General features: G+C 26.4%; 1 protein-coding gene across 1 annotated transcript in view; it reads right to left on the bottom strand.

Annotated features, from left to right (window-relative positions):
• LOC112692919 (neurexin-1) overlaps nucleotides 1–15,186 on the bottom strand; it is a gene marked incomplete in the record, with an annotated part of 248,142 nt that overhangs the window by 217,907 nt on the left and 15,049 nt on the right.

Here is a 15,186-nt window from a genome sequence, read left to right as displayed (position 1 = left end):
AAAGCCTCTCAGCGCTGTAAGGACAAGATAACAAAAAAAAAAAAAAATTAAAAATAAATACCGGTCAGTCAACGCATTACGTGTGATTTCTGTATATTTAAATATATTTTTTTTTTCAAGAGTGATTTACAAAGCAACATGAAACAATAATGTAAAATAAATCAAAAGAAAAAATATCATTCGAAAATTATGGGGAAAAATACATCACTCTGCAATCCTGTTTTGAAATCCACGCTTGATTTATTTACTTGTATTCAACACGAACAACATTTTCGTTGGAATAGATATATCCAGAATTTCTTAGTCATTTTTGTATATAAATATTACACTAAATATCTTTCAACAGATTCATATTATGTGCTTATAAGTGTAAATGAAATAAGTTTATTATAATAAGCAACGTAGTTAATCAAATAATCACATTAAATCTATAAAGCGATAGATTTATGTTAATAAAAAAAAAGTTTTATTAAATCAACAGCACTATCAATCATTGTATCAATTTTTTTTTCACGACTTTCTAATACAATCCGAAACGAAATCGACACTTTTTTATCGTTTTATAACGGAAAACATTAACATTTGCCATTTGATTGACTTGAAATTCGATTTTATTTGTTTGTTTGATAACATTTGATAAATTATAACTGCGTAGAATACCTATACGATATTGTGCAAAATTCACATTAATTCATCTCACTCGATGTACGTAATGAAAATTGGTATACTGTACCAGTGAGAAAAAAAAAACATTTATATAAATTGTATTCATCATGGTTAAATACTCATCACTATTCCGTACACGCTCACTTATAATAGTGCCAAGGCATAGCACTACGAACCGACCTAACCACTACTCCATTGGTCTGCCAAACGAAAATAGTTTCAATGTTTTATCTCATAAATATAGTACACAGTTTAAGTATAACGTATACGTAGTTATCGACGTTCGGGTGAGCTTGTTTCGACTACCGTGGCAACTATGTAGTAGTATTGGACGCACGTTTGCCACATTAACTTCATAAGGCTGGCCCGCGAAACGCGTACTCAGTAGGGTTTTCCGATTGGTCATCAGTAGAGCTCGGATGTTTATGACAGCATATTTTTTTCGCGCATACAGAATTACACCAGGGTAAGATATAAATTTAATCCAAGAAGTCTATACTATAAACAGGCAATTTTTTTTTTTTTTGCATATTTTTGCATATTTGACATTTTTCAGCATAGAAATGCATATATTGATCATTTTTAGATTTAGTGACATATTTATAATAAATTGAATATAATATAAATATAACACTTTATACGGACGGCTATAGTACATTGGAAAATAACTCATATATTATGTCACTATGTATACACGAACGTCATAATCGCCTGTCGACGATCATTATTTTATCGTTTATCGATAATAGACCAATAGTATTTGTACAGGTAAGTATAACAGTTTAGATTAGCTGCTTGCAGTACACTTTGCACGGTGGGTTTTATCTACAATTTCGATAAGTTTATATTTTTGTTGGTGATTAAATATTTCAAAAATTTTTGGACAAAAATTCTGGATATAAAGTATTATTAAAAATTTCTAAAATAATAAATATCAAAACAAATTCGTTTAGTGGACTTCCTGAAGCTATAGAAACTGTCGACATCATTAAATTAAAGTACACGCCGGTCAACTCTGTAGACGTGGAGTGGTCTTTTTCAGTTTTCAAAAACAAATCGTCAGATCGTCGAAGATCTTTCAAATTTGAAAATATATCCAAAATCATTGTTATACAGTGTAATCTTGATATTGAAATTGTTCAACCTACGTAACATGTATTTTAGTTCATATATTTATATTTATAGAATATTACTTTTATAATGTATTTTGCAATGAAGTTTTTTGTAAATAATTTACAAAACAAAAATTGTTCTGAATTACTATTGTTCTATTATTTTGTAATTGTTAAACATAGATATACTATTTAGTATATATTTTACAGTGATAATAATTTATTTTGAATTAATATTAACACCTTTTTTGCGTATATTTTTTTGCATATATTTATTGAAAATAAGTATATTTTATATATTTAAAGGTATATATTTGAATATTTTTAAATTTTTAAATGCATATTTTAATGAAATTTTGGTCATAAACATCAATCATCAGTTTTCCTGCTCTCACATTTCTCGTGGCTAGACAAGACTCTTTTTATGATTTAAATTCGAAACCGGACAAGTAAACGCGTAATATTATATCATACAGACGTTTTGCACGAGAGGTGTAGAAGTGTGATATTTTTTAAGCTTCAATCTACACACAGGGAGAGAAAAAACTAAATTGAATTTCACCCGATCAACTTTTGCGGGTTGACTGACTACTGTTTTCGGTTTACAACACAACTCGATGCTCGATTGTGACGGAGTGTCAAAAGTCGTTAGGAACATCCGACGACAGTTATATCATTAATTAAAATATCGTAGAATCACACAATCGGTTACGAGGAAAAATAAAAAAAATAAAAACCAAACATTTCGCTCGTAATCGAACATGCACAATTAGAGTGCACGGTTCAATCATCGACGAAACACTTCGGGGGTTTTAAAAATCAAACATCATTCAGTGCACGTCCATCAGTACGGAATTCTAACGACAATCGTTCGCGTTACGTGTATTATAAATTATGAAATATGTATTGTTATTATTCTATAATAATAACAATACATACGGATTTGGGAAAAAGCCGAACGCAAACCGTACGCACGGGTAACGATTGTTTTAAAGTAGTCGACTAACAGCACCATGTAGCCACTTCGTTGATTATTCTTTCGTAACATATGAATCCGTTCACATATACATGTGTACACGACTGGTATGACAAACGATGAGAGTGCCTTGTGGTGGGCGAGGTACGTGCACACGCATAGCGTCATAAATATTACTATTATCACTCGGCCAAGCGACGCATACGGTTTGACGTGGTGTGTGCAACGCTCAAAAACGTAATACGGTTTAACGCCTGACGACAATCCATAGGTGTTCACGCTCGTGCGTTTACGTCATCGCGCTGTGCCAACACAATGTCGCACACGTGCACTGTAGATTGAGAAAAAAAAATGATAATAAATACTGAGCGAGAATACACGGTTCACCCAGAGGGATGAATATAAATAAATTCCAGGGGCCAAAGGGTTCGCGTGTAGCCTTTGTGCCAGTGAATTTGTTGTAATGAAACATTTCAACAGTTTGATGGTCGAAATACAACGCTGCACAGCGATGAGTTACAATATTAGGACGACGGTCTTAGGCAGAGAAAACTATTTGATAACCATCGAACGGGTTGGCCGTATTATATTCAGAACTGTTTGTCGACCGAATATCTTAATTTGGTGTGTATGGTAAACAATCGCAACATTTTTATGAACGCTATCTAAATATTATATAAAATTAATCGTTTAATCGACGACAAACTAAATTACAGCTGCTTTAAAAATATTATACAGATAATGATGTCTGACTAAGTATTATAATTATTTAGGAAACATGATTAAACAAAAAAACGATCAACTAAGTATCTCTGCAGATGGATGCAAATTATTTTAACGAAACTCGAATATTTGAAATACTCAATTTAATTATGACGAAGATGCCTATAAAAGACACATATCTAATTTTGACCCATGCTAGCTGTATTTAAGAAGATATTTTATACACTTAAACTGGCTATAAACTAGCGGAATGAAAACTTGTATATACTACTTATAAATAAATTTAAAAAAAAAAAATTAAAAACAAATTTTTTCCGACTCTCAAACATTTTCTCTGAAACACCGGAAATCACTATTATTTACCATTTATAAAAATATCGTCAAAAAATAAATAACTATAAAACCAATATATAGCATTGTCAATTTGCAAAAATTCTAAAACAAACCTAGTCTAAGACTATATTAAGTTCTATCTATTCACTTTTTTTTTATCCCGTATAACTTTAATACTAAATATTTATATATGTTGACGGTATAAAATTTGCATATATAAAATTCAAAAAATACATTATGCATTATTCGTTAAAACAGTTATACAACAGTTATATTTAAGGTATATAGTATAACGACTGAAAAAACACCGAGTTTGGTAGTTCCAGTGAATTTATTATAGTTTAAAATAAATAGCTGACAAATAAATGTTCATAACCATTTATGTTTATACATCGTCTTATACATAAGACGATTAATAATTATAGTACACTTCTTTGTTGGAAAAATGAGTCTTTCAAAATCCAAGAACTAATTTCCAACTTATTTGTTACTATTCAAAATCTAAATAATACCATTTGCTCAGAAGAAGAATTATTATTTTATTTTATTAAAATCATTTTTTTTATATATTTTTTTTGGTGAAATATAAAAAATAACAATGAAAATAGAATATTTATAAAATGTATTTCCAAAATTTGGTAACAAGCTGAGACATTGAAAAGTATCATTCAAAAATATTATTCAAAAGAAATATCATAGACGAGTGGATAGAGTAGCTATGATTTTCAGGTGAAACCATCGACCTGAGAAAAGAAACCACCCCTATCCCTATCAAACACAAATCTCAATATAAGTATTTAATATGCAATAACCCTACTGCACTCTTACCATGTGACACAATAATCACATGCAGATTATCGAAATCATTTAGTGAAATAAAAATAAATTTAAATTATAAATAAAACGTACGTTTTCTCAAATTATTTATCAAGACCACAAATTTATGTCAATATATATTACGCCGAAGTATTTGTTTGTATTACAATTATTTATTTGAAAAATATACAATATTATATTAACAAGTGAGTAGCATAAAAACATGTTTTTCTTATTTGAAACAAATATTTAGTACCGTGGTATTTCACCATTCCTCAAAAGTTAATCATAAAATATCTATATATTGGAAAATTAATTATATATACATTAACTAAGTAAGAACAAAGTAGTACACAATAATTGAATTACAGATTGATGGCGAATAGTTTTCTAAGACCAACGGAGTTAAACGAATTATCATTTCACAATTTAAAATGTAAATTTATGCAGTTTTCTCACATTAAAAAGTCTGCAAATTTTAACAACTAAGTAAGGTACTTTCATATAAATTAAATAAGTTCTTTTCTTGTGAATAATTTTTCATTCTAAGATCTCATTCCATTACAAACTTTACCAATAAAAAAGAGAAGACGTAACTTCGCCTTTACAAAAGTAAAGTCGTATAGTGTATCCCGTTGTGCAAAATATTCTTGGAGTTCTATATAATATAATATATGTGTGCATATAGCTCTTTAAACAGTTTAAACAATGAAAATCAAATTCATTAGTTTATTCTAGTTATTAATTCCTTATAGTTAATGAAATATTAAATAATCTAAACAATGGTTATACAGATTATTCCAATAAAAATCATTCATTCTTTTACAAATTATTAATTGATAATTTTAAAACGCTGCATCTACCGATTTATATTTATTTTAAACATTTGTAATCTTATCACAAATAATAATAATATCCAATCAACAATTACATATGATATTTCTTAACATAATAGCCTTTACGTAAACATCAGTTACAAATGTAATGTATTTAAAATAAAATATCGACACTTCATATTAACGTTAAATATATTAAATCATAATATATTTATTTACAGTAATTCCAGATAAATTCTTTGGATATAAACATAAATATAGTATACCAACAATTTATATAGATAAAAGGCAAATATTTTTTTAAAAAACAATGATTTTATCATGAAAAAAACCTTTTGTATTTAAAACATTTGAAATATGTATCGATTTTAAAATGTTTTATTTGTTTAGAACAAATAAAATGTACTAATATATATTTATTTCTGAATCTCATTTAAGTGTTAATGCTTTCCGATCGTACTGGAAAAACAAAAGCTATCGAGAGTAGGTAGGTGACTTTTACCTTTTGTTGTATATCATCGTAAAAAAAACACATTATTTTTAAAATAAGCCAAATAACATATCTTAAAATTCGTTTTCTTTTTTTTTTTTTTAAAAAATGTATTAATTGAGGTTAAAAACAAAATTAATAATATAAATATAGTTATATAATAATTGCAATAGGGGAAATACAGTGATAACTCAGGTTATCATAAATATAAATAAATAAAAGTTGTTTTATATTTCAAATTCTTAACTTAAGTATTGACATTCATCCCCCATAAATATATTATGAATCCAAGGAAACTGAGTTTAGGATACTATAGATTTTCTCATGAAATAATGTGTTTTTTACTTTTTTTCTTTTCCTTTCCTAATTAATATTTATATTTAAGACTTTAATTAAATTATCTGCCATATTATTTTACTCCATAAGATTATCAATGTAATAATTATTTCTCTCATTATATTTTTATATAATATTTCAAATTTAGATTTAAACTTCCAACTACTGTATATTGTTAGACTTTCAGATTTGATCTTTAAGACCATTATTATGAAAAATTAAATTGAATAAAAATGTATATATGTATATGATAGTAAGTACTTCTTCAAAGGTTATTGTGAAATATGAATTTAAATTTAAATTACATTTATTACTTATTTAGTTTTTAATAGTCAGTATTATTTTCAAAAACTAAAAACTATAATTTTAGTCATTAGTTACTAAAATTATTATTTACTCAGTTTTAAATTAAAATTATAAGTCATTAGTCCATTTATTATTCATATATAAGGATGAATATTTAATAGGAAATAATAATTATAAAATTTAATTATTAGAAAGAAAATTTTAATATATACGTTTATGTGACTTAGAAAATGTATATGACAATGAAAATAATTTAATCTGGCTTTGTATGATTTTAGAACAAAATGGTATTTTTTTAATCATTTTTGTCAGTGGAAGACATAGCCACCAAAAAGCGTTCTATAATTTACAATTGCAATTGATATAGTAAACACTACGATATTTATTAATATAAAATTATCGAAAAGAAAATTACTCCACATGGAGTAGTGTAATTTAATTCACCGGATGTACGTAATCCAAAGAATTTTTTTCAAGAATATTTTTATAGCAAGAAACAGTAGATGACGACGGCAATGATTGTTAATTGTTATCCATTGCCTAAAAAATTATTATTATCATTATTACGTATGATTATTCGTGATGAATCCCACAAATACATATAATATATACACTTGCGCTAAATAATAGCTAAATTTAGTTCATACTCATTAGAGTATAAACGTTGGTCGAAATTTAGGAAAACGTACCTTTTCAATCATATTAATATGAGCTAAAAATGTTCATAATTTAATTTTTTTTTTTTTTTGCTTTTATATTGCAGTTTGCGGTAAAATCTCTGAGTTACCCAAACACTCAATTAATTTTAACATTTATTTTCTTAAATATTATACATAAAAATTATATCTAGATCAATAAACAGTACATAACTTAAATTTTCATCTAAAATAAATAAATAGAAAACGTTAATAATCCTACCTAGATAAAATAATACATAATAATAATAATATTTTTATATATGAAAATATTTTTATCTAGATAAGTCTTAACACTACTTAAATGTATCCCCTTCATGATAGTGTATAGGACTATTTATTTTGTAAGTACAAAGATCTGAAAATTTTCAAACATAATATAATATTTTCATATCACATTTAATTAATACGATTTATAGCATCTTGTAATCAAGGCAGTTTAACCTATTATAATTTACGTTGCGTAAAAATTTGCAAAGAAAAATATAATAGTAACGAACGTTTCTTTATTACTTGTAAAATACGTACAGAGTAATAATATATTTCAGAAGAAATCAATAAGTTAAAAATATAAATTACATAATTCTATTTTATATTTTTACTACATAAATATCATTCTATTAATTTTAAATTTCAATCAATTTCAATAGTTATTAGAATTTTATAATTTTTACATGAATTGTTTATAGAAAAATTATTCTAACCATAACACCATTTTTTTCTTAATAAACTAACATTGTTTAAAATTGTGTTTTTAATTCATATTAAGATAATATTGAACTTGAGAAATGAGTTGTTAAAAAAAAAAAAAAATGTTTTTGTGGATGGACGAAATTAAATAAAAATTAAACAAGATCAAATAACAGTTTTTAACTTAAGTTAGTTGATTTTTGTAGTAACTTTAAAGTAGTGGTAAAGTCACGCGTGGTAAAAACATTTATGAGCAATACTTTGGATTTTATGATGCTCAACATTATTGTTCCTCTCTAGTAAGTTTCAATTGGCTCAACACTATTTTTCATTTTCCAAAGATAGCCTGTACGGTTATTTTTCTATGCGGGTTCTTCGTTCTGTGAAACATGATTTTTGCTGCCTTTTGACCTCTTATTAGATGGACAGTAACACGATGGATTTTCAAACTGTTTCGTTTTCAACAAAAAAGACGATTCTGGTTACTTATTTCAATATCACGCTTTGAACCATGATATATCATCAGTATTTCTGCCCCTCATTTGTGATTTTTTTTTCCGTAAAGTCTTTGTAAGTTTTAAGTATTTTAATTATATTCAATTAATTCCATAATTGTATAATTTATAGTTTATAATTCCACATGTCGTTAGTTTCAAGTAATTATTATTTTGTAATACAATTATAATAAATTGACAGTTTGCCATCAAATTAATGCCAATAAAGATTACTGGTGTAAACATGGTTCTGAAAAAATGATCAAATTTTATACTGCCTGATCTAAGTTTCAAATACAAGTATTAATATTATATATTGAATTTAATGGCATACGATTAAATTGGTATTTTGGATTTTAGAAGAAACAATGTAAAAAATAATAATATTCTGATTATGATAAATTAAAATTTAGATAAATATTTACTGTATAATTAGTAAATATTATTCCAACCAAATATTTTTCATTATCATAATATGGGTTTTTTTAATTTTTTATATTTGAATAATTAAAAACTCTTATTCTATACTTTAATGAGTACATATACTAAAACTTATTTAATCTGTATTAATTATCATGTAATGAACCAAAGTAAACATGTTTATCATGATTTGCTAATGTGTTATCTAAAATATCTAAAATAATATAATAATATCTAATATATCTAAAATTCAATATATCTATAAGGGTTTGAAAATTGTCGACTACAAAATATAGATTATCCTATGACTTTAAATTTGTGGATTCTGATTCAATAGTTTACAGGTTATAAGATATATTTTGTCATCACAAATCATTTAATCTTAGTTAAATATGTCTAATATTATAGATAAATAATTTAGTTAAATATTTTAAGTAAAAAATAAATAAATAAAGATAAAGGAATGAAATAAATGTATATATTTCCTATCTAGATAAGTGAATTTTAATAAGACGGTATTTGGAAAATGTCATGTTCATATTCAAAAAAAGTATTTTATACAAACAAAAAATACATTAGAATCTTTTTATATAAGCTTTTCTACACTTCATGGCTGTAATAAATATTGATTACATTTGTAAAATTAATAACAAACATACAGAAATATGTTAACCTTGAAAATCGATAGAAACTTCAAAATTTGTAATTATTAAGTAGTAATTATTTATTAAATTAACTATAAAGTCAATTTTTATTCATTATTTACTCTTAACGATAATTTTTAATCGTTCACTAATTACAGTAAGATTTTCACAATAATCACTGAATAGTAATTATTTCTCGAAAAAAAAAAAAAAAACAATAAAAGATAATTAAAAGTGTATTTGGATATTTTAATTCTAATCAAAATTTTAAGCTTCATAATGTGTATGAATCTTAATTTTAATAAAACCTTTATATATTACGAGTATAGTAATAATATTATACAAAGTCACATTTAATTCATGGTTAATTTCTCTATTTCTTTGGTGAAAAATAGCTTATCGAATATTCTCGTACTTGTAACTTAATGTTACATGATAAAATAAATATAAATATATATATATATAATAAATATGTTACATGTAACTTAATGTTGCATCAAACATAGTCTTCACATATAAAATACACGAACATTTACTAGAAAGTAGTCAGACTAATAACAACAGTAATCAGTACACGAACTTACATATTAACCACTCTAATTATACACAGTCTTTTTTTGTTTTGAAAAACAACACTGTAAAATTATTATTATTATAATCTTCCTGTTTTGTAATAATTGTTCTCATAATACTGCAATTATTATAGTAATAGCAGAAGTGGAGTAAATAAATATTTCAATAATTTTTATGATACATGATAAATCATTAATAGAGCTTGGATTTTGTAACAAATTAAATCCTTAAAAAGACATTTTAAGTAGCTAAAAAAAGCTAAAACAAAATGTATTAAATTAAATTTTAGTAAATAAATTTAAATTACATATTAAAAATAGAAGAAAAAAACATTTGTTCAATATAATTAAAAAAAAAAAAAAAAACTATTTAAATTACACATTTCACACAAATTACACATATTAAATATTAAAAAAGGAATTTACGGCTATGTATTCAGATTTCATATAAACTTAATCATTTAAATTATACTATTCTACATTAATGTTTAATGCAATGCCATTATAAATGTTATTTATTTTTTAAATATAAGTTCACTTTATTGAAATCAAAACGATTCAAAACGTATTTTTATAAATGAATTATCTATCTATCACACTCCTATCAAAAGAAGCATTTGCTACAAATTCCGAGCCCTAATCATTAACATTTACCAGCATTTATTTATTTTTTTATGAATAATAATTCCCGAGAACGACATTATAAATTACATATTATAAACAGTTCAGTCTTTTACACTCAATTATGTATGTCAGTAAATTATCCATTTAATAAAACACAATAACAAATACCATTTGAATTTCCACGCGTGCATTTATTTACTTACTTATATACATATATGTATATTAATATTCTATAGGTGTGAAACTATACTTTACGAACGGAATGAACATGAATAAATTCGTGTCCGTCCGTTATAAATAATATTATAATACGTATGCATTTGTAATACGGATACGGAAAACAAAATAAAATGTCTCAAGCAAAAACATTGCTACAACACTATGTGTTTCGTTTAAGAAAGATCAATGGGATTTTTCCCATAGCTATTCGTTGTTCCGCTAAAAGTCTTTGGAAATCGCTAACTATAAATCGTCGTCAATGTATCGCATTTATAAGCGTGCGGAGGTATTGGTCAACTTTTTTTTTTTTTATATCCCTTTAGTTTTCACTTTAAAATCAATGCGATTTCTTCAAATGTGTTTTCATGTTTAGGAATATCTATCCGACGACGAAAATAAATGACGATAATACGAGAGCGAATACGCGCGAAAAGTAAGAGTCCACCGCGTTCGTAAAAACTGCTAAGCAAGGTGATTTAACCCCTGTATACGTACCAAAATCCCGCATTTCATTTTTATTACAGTTACCGTTGTTACTTTTGTTGTTGTTGTCCGTGAACTATACGCCGTCAATTGTTTACGATCGATCGGATTGGATTATAGTATTAAAAATCAGCTATTGAACATTTTTAATGAATAAGTAATGTTATAATATTGCTTGACTACGGAAAACTATGCACTGTGATTGACGTTGAATGCGATTCGAAATAGCTAAGACATTTAAAGGTGATATTGGGTCGATTCATTAAACACTAAGTTAGCAACTATGACGGCTATTATAGACGTATTAACGAAAATAGGACACATTTATTCGATCAACAACTGGTTTTTGTAGAATAAATTCATTGCTGGATAGAACTTTACGTTGTTATAAATTATAATAGGGATTTTATTTGATTAATTTTATGTTTATATTATATATATGGATGGACCTTGGTCAAAAATAATATAAATAAAATAATTTTGAAATGTTACTAAAAAAAAAAAAAAAAATGTAATCGATGAAATGGTAACACAAGTTCCATGATTTTCATCAAGTCAATTGGAAAAGTGACCTGTAGAACAAAACTAAATTGGTAAAATTAAATACAAATATAAGGTGACATAAGTATAATAATACTTTTGAGAATCACTTGAGGTGACAGAGGTGCATTTTGAGGAGCATAAAACCTTTCTACATCAAACGATATTGTCAGAAAATGTTAAATAAAATTTTCAACCTAAATAGTTTAGGGTATTCTATTATCCTAATATTGATCCTAAGTCGAAATCATGACTCTTTCTACGGAACATTTCAAGACATAAATAAACTGCTATAAATAGAATGCAAATTCGTTAACACACCAGTATCTGATGAAAATAAAATACTTCCCTATTTATTTTAGTTGTTGCTTACCTCTCCCAATGAAGCACATTATATCCAAATCCCGTGCACTTGAAGAGGAGAGACGAAGGGCTGAAGTGTCCAACACTTTATGGAGGCCTTTAACTCCTATAACTTATATCACATTTTATCTTTTATTATTAAGTCTAATTTAGTCAAACAATTGGAACTTATTTAACTTGAATTGGACATTATCATACTACAGCCAATGGTCGTAATTTTCGAGGTTTCATTTAATAAAATAAAATAATGTTTTATATTTTTAGCTTCAAGGTAAAAATTAAAAAAAGAACAACTATACGCTATTAATATACTTTCTGTATTGCCAAACTTGTTGCAATAATATAAAATATGACAACATAAATAGTTACCAAAAACTAAATTTTTCTAAATCTAGCATTCGATACGAGTTGATTTATCACTAATGAGTAAAATTCTTACAAACCAACACCAACATTTTGAATAGTGTGACAAAATCTTGTTAAACAGGAGGTATATATAAGACATTAATCTATTTACAGCTTACATTGGAGATTAGTTGTATTTTAAAGAGTAAAAATGATTCTGTTAATACAAAAAAAAATTTGAAACTAATTTCTTTAGATAGTGATTTATTTTTTCTGAAATCGTATGCGACATAAAAATGTCGTTTCGCGATCTCTGCACGCAAGAAGTTTTGCACGCCAGACGTTGAATTATTTTAATTCGTACTCTAGAATACGCTTTGCATACGATACATTTCCACGAACGTTTTTCGCTGTAGAGGATATAACATTGTATATATTTTTCCCTAGCATTCATGTAACATCACTCTTGCATTCGCCACCCTTTTTATTACAAAGCAATCTGGTGACGAACAATCGTTTTCATCAATAGTGGTCCCATGAAACATTTGAGTGAACCACAAAATACCATCGTATGTCTTCTACATATATAAATACTACTGTGGGTGGAGTTGAGAAGTCAGAATCGGACTACCAAGAAAAGTCACGATTTCTAATTATCGTCGTCGCGTGCAAACTCTGTACCGCTACAATACGGTTCTCTCGTATACGACTCGACAACGAACGCTCTTATTTTTTATATTATCATCCGTATTATTGTTCGACCACTAAAAAATCCATAAAGTTATACATCTGACAAATGTCTGAGAATTTATATAACTTTTATAAAGTTTAATAGTGCGCTTCTTAAGAAACATACAATATGTACACCGAGTACACGTTATATTCCACGCGGATATTTCAAACTTTTTTCCAATGTTTTTTAACACATTTGGGACATATTCTAATTTTAAACTGAATAATTGCTTTCTAGTATTATGAAAAAAAAAATACATTTTTAGTTGAAAAATGTATAAACATATGTGTAAAATATATTATAAGACAGAAATCTTAAGTTGTAGGCATCACCGCAAAGTAACACCAATAGATTTATTATATCGACAAATGTGCGTATTATATCAGAAATATATTTTATGTTATCTATTAAAACATAATATATGATCGCGATGTGCGTACCTAAGTTCGAACGATGTTTTCTTTTTCGTAGAACAATACGCACGTATATTTTTATATGTACGTACCTATTTGCAGGCGGACACATGATTTTTTCGTGTAAAGTTCGCGTTATATAAACACCTCAAGGAGGAAATTTACGACATGCTATAGGTATATGCGTGATGTGTGTGCGTATAAAAGGTGGTCATGTATGTGAAGCGACCGAAAAAAATCGTATTTGCGACAGTAAAAAGCTTTTAACAACAGCCGACTTGTGTGTAAAGAACAACTTAGTGAAATTACACGTGAAAAAAGAACGTGAGGAAAGAATAGTGAGTTCCAAGTGAATGTTGGTAGTATCGCAAGCAGCTATATAACTAAATCAACTGTTCGGTTTTTTTTTTTTTTTTCATTTTTGCCGAAAATTTATCATACCCTATATTTGTACGTTACGCGTTCAAATGTATTTCTAGGATGATGTAACACAATAAGATTTATTTGTTCCGAATTCAGAGTAATTTATCTAAAGAGTAAGCTGGGTACGATGTCGCATAAAGATAGAAGTGCACTTACGGCGTTTTTCGAGAGAGCTACTACAAACCAGCTCATCACTTCTCTTCTCCCGATGAAACATAATGCCTGAGAAATTAAAAATGAACACCTTCTATATTATAATATACACAATCAATATTGAATACATGGATTTTTTTTTTTTTTATGAATACGTAAGTATTTATATTGAATATCAGGCAATATCATAATATATGGCATGATGTAAATGTATTATTAGCTACTCTGTAGACTAAACTTTGAAAACGCATATTTTCGCATAATAATTTTTTTAAATCACAATATCGATGACCTACTACTTATATTTAATTAAATTTAAAAAACAAGCAGTTATAGTATTATTTTATAATAACCAGAAGGTAAGAATTACTTTAATTATTCGAAGTACAATATTTATTTGAAAACGTAATTTTTCCCTAAGTAATTATTTTTATTATTCTTTAAATATCATCAAAGACCTATCATTATGTTTAAAGCCATATTTATGGCATTAACTATATAAATAAAAATATTAAGACTTGATAGACGAATTTATGATAAACTACAACATGATACGAAAACAAAAATAAACATTTAAACAACTACGTGCTTAAACACTTTTTTCCAAAGATTTTGCTATTCAAAGATTGAAAACACTTTGCAGTAAAACCTGTATGTTATAAATTCTAAATAAAATATTTACAAAGTTATTATATTTATATGTATATATTGGAAAAATATAGTCCCATGGAAATGAAATAACTATAAAGTAAAGTAATTATAAGTAAATTATTACGGTAAT

The sequence above is a fragment of the Sipha flava genome, unplaced genomic scaffold (assembly GCF_003268045.1).
Source record: "Sipha flava isolate LNK unplaced genomic scaffold, YSA_version1 79_pilon_pilon, whole genome shotgun sequence".
NCBI lineage: Eukaryota > Metazoa > Arthropoda > Insecta > Hemiptera > Aphididae > Sipha > Sipha flava.
This window is presented reverse-complemented; position numbering and strand designations above follow the sequence as displayed.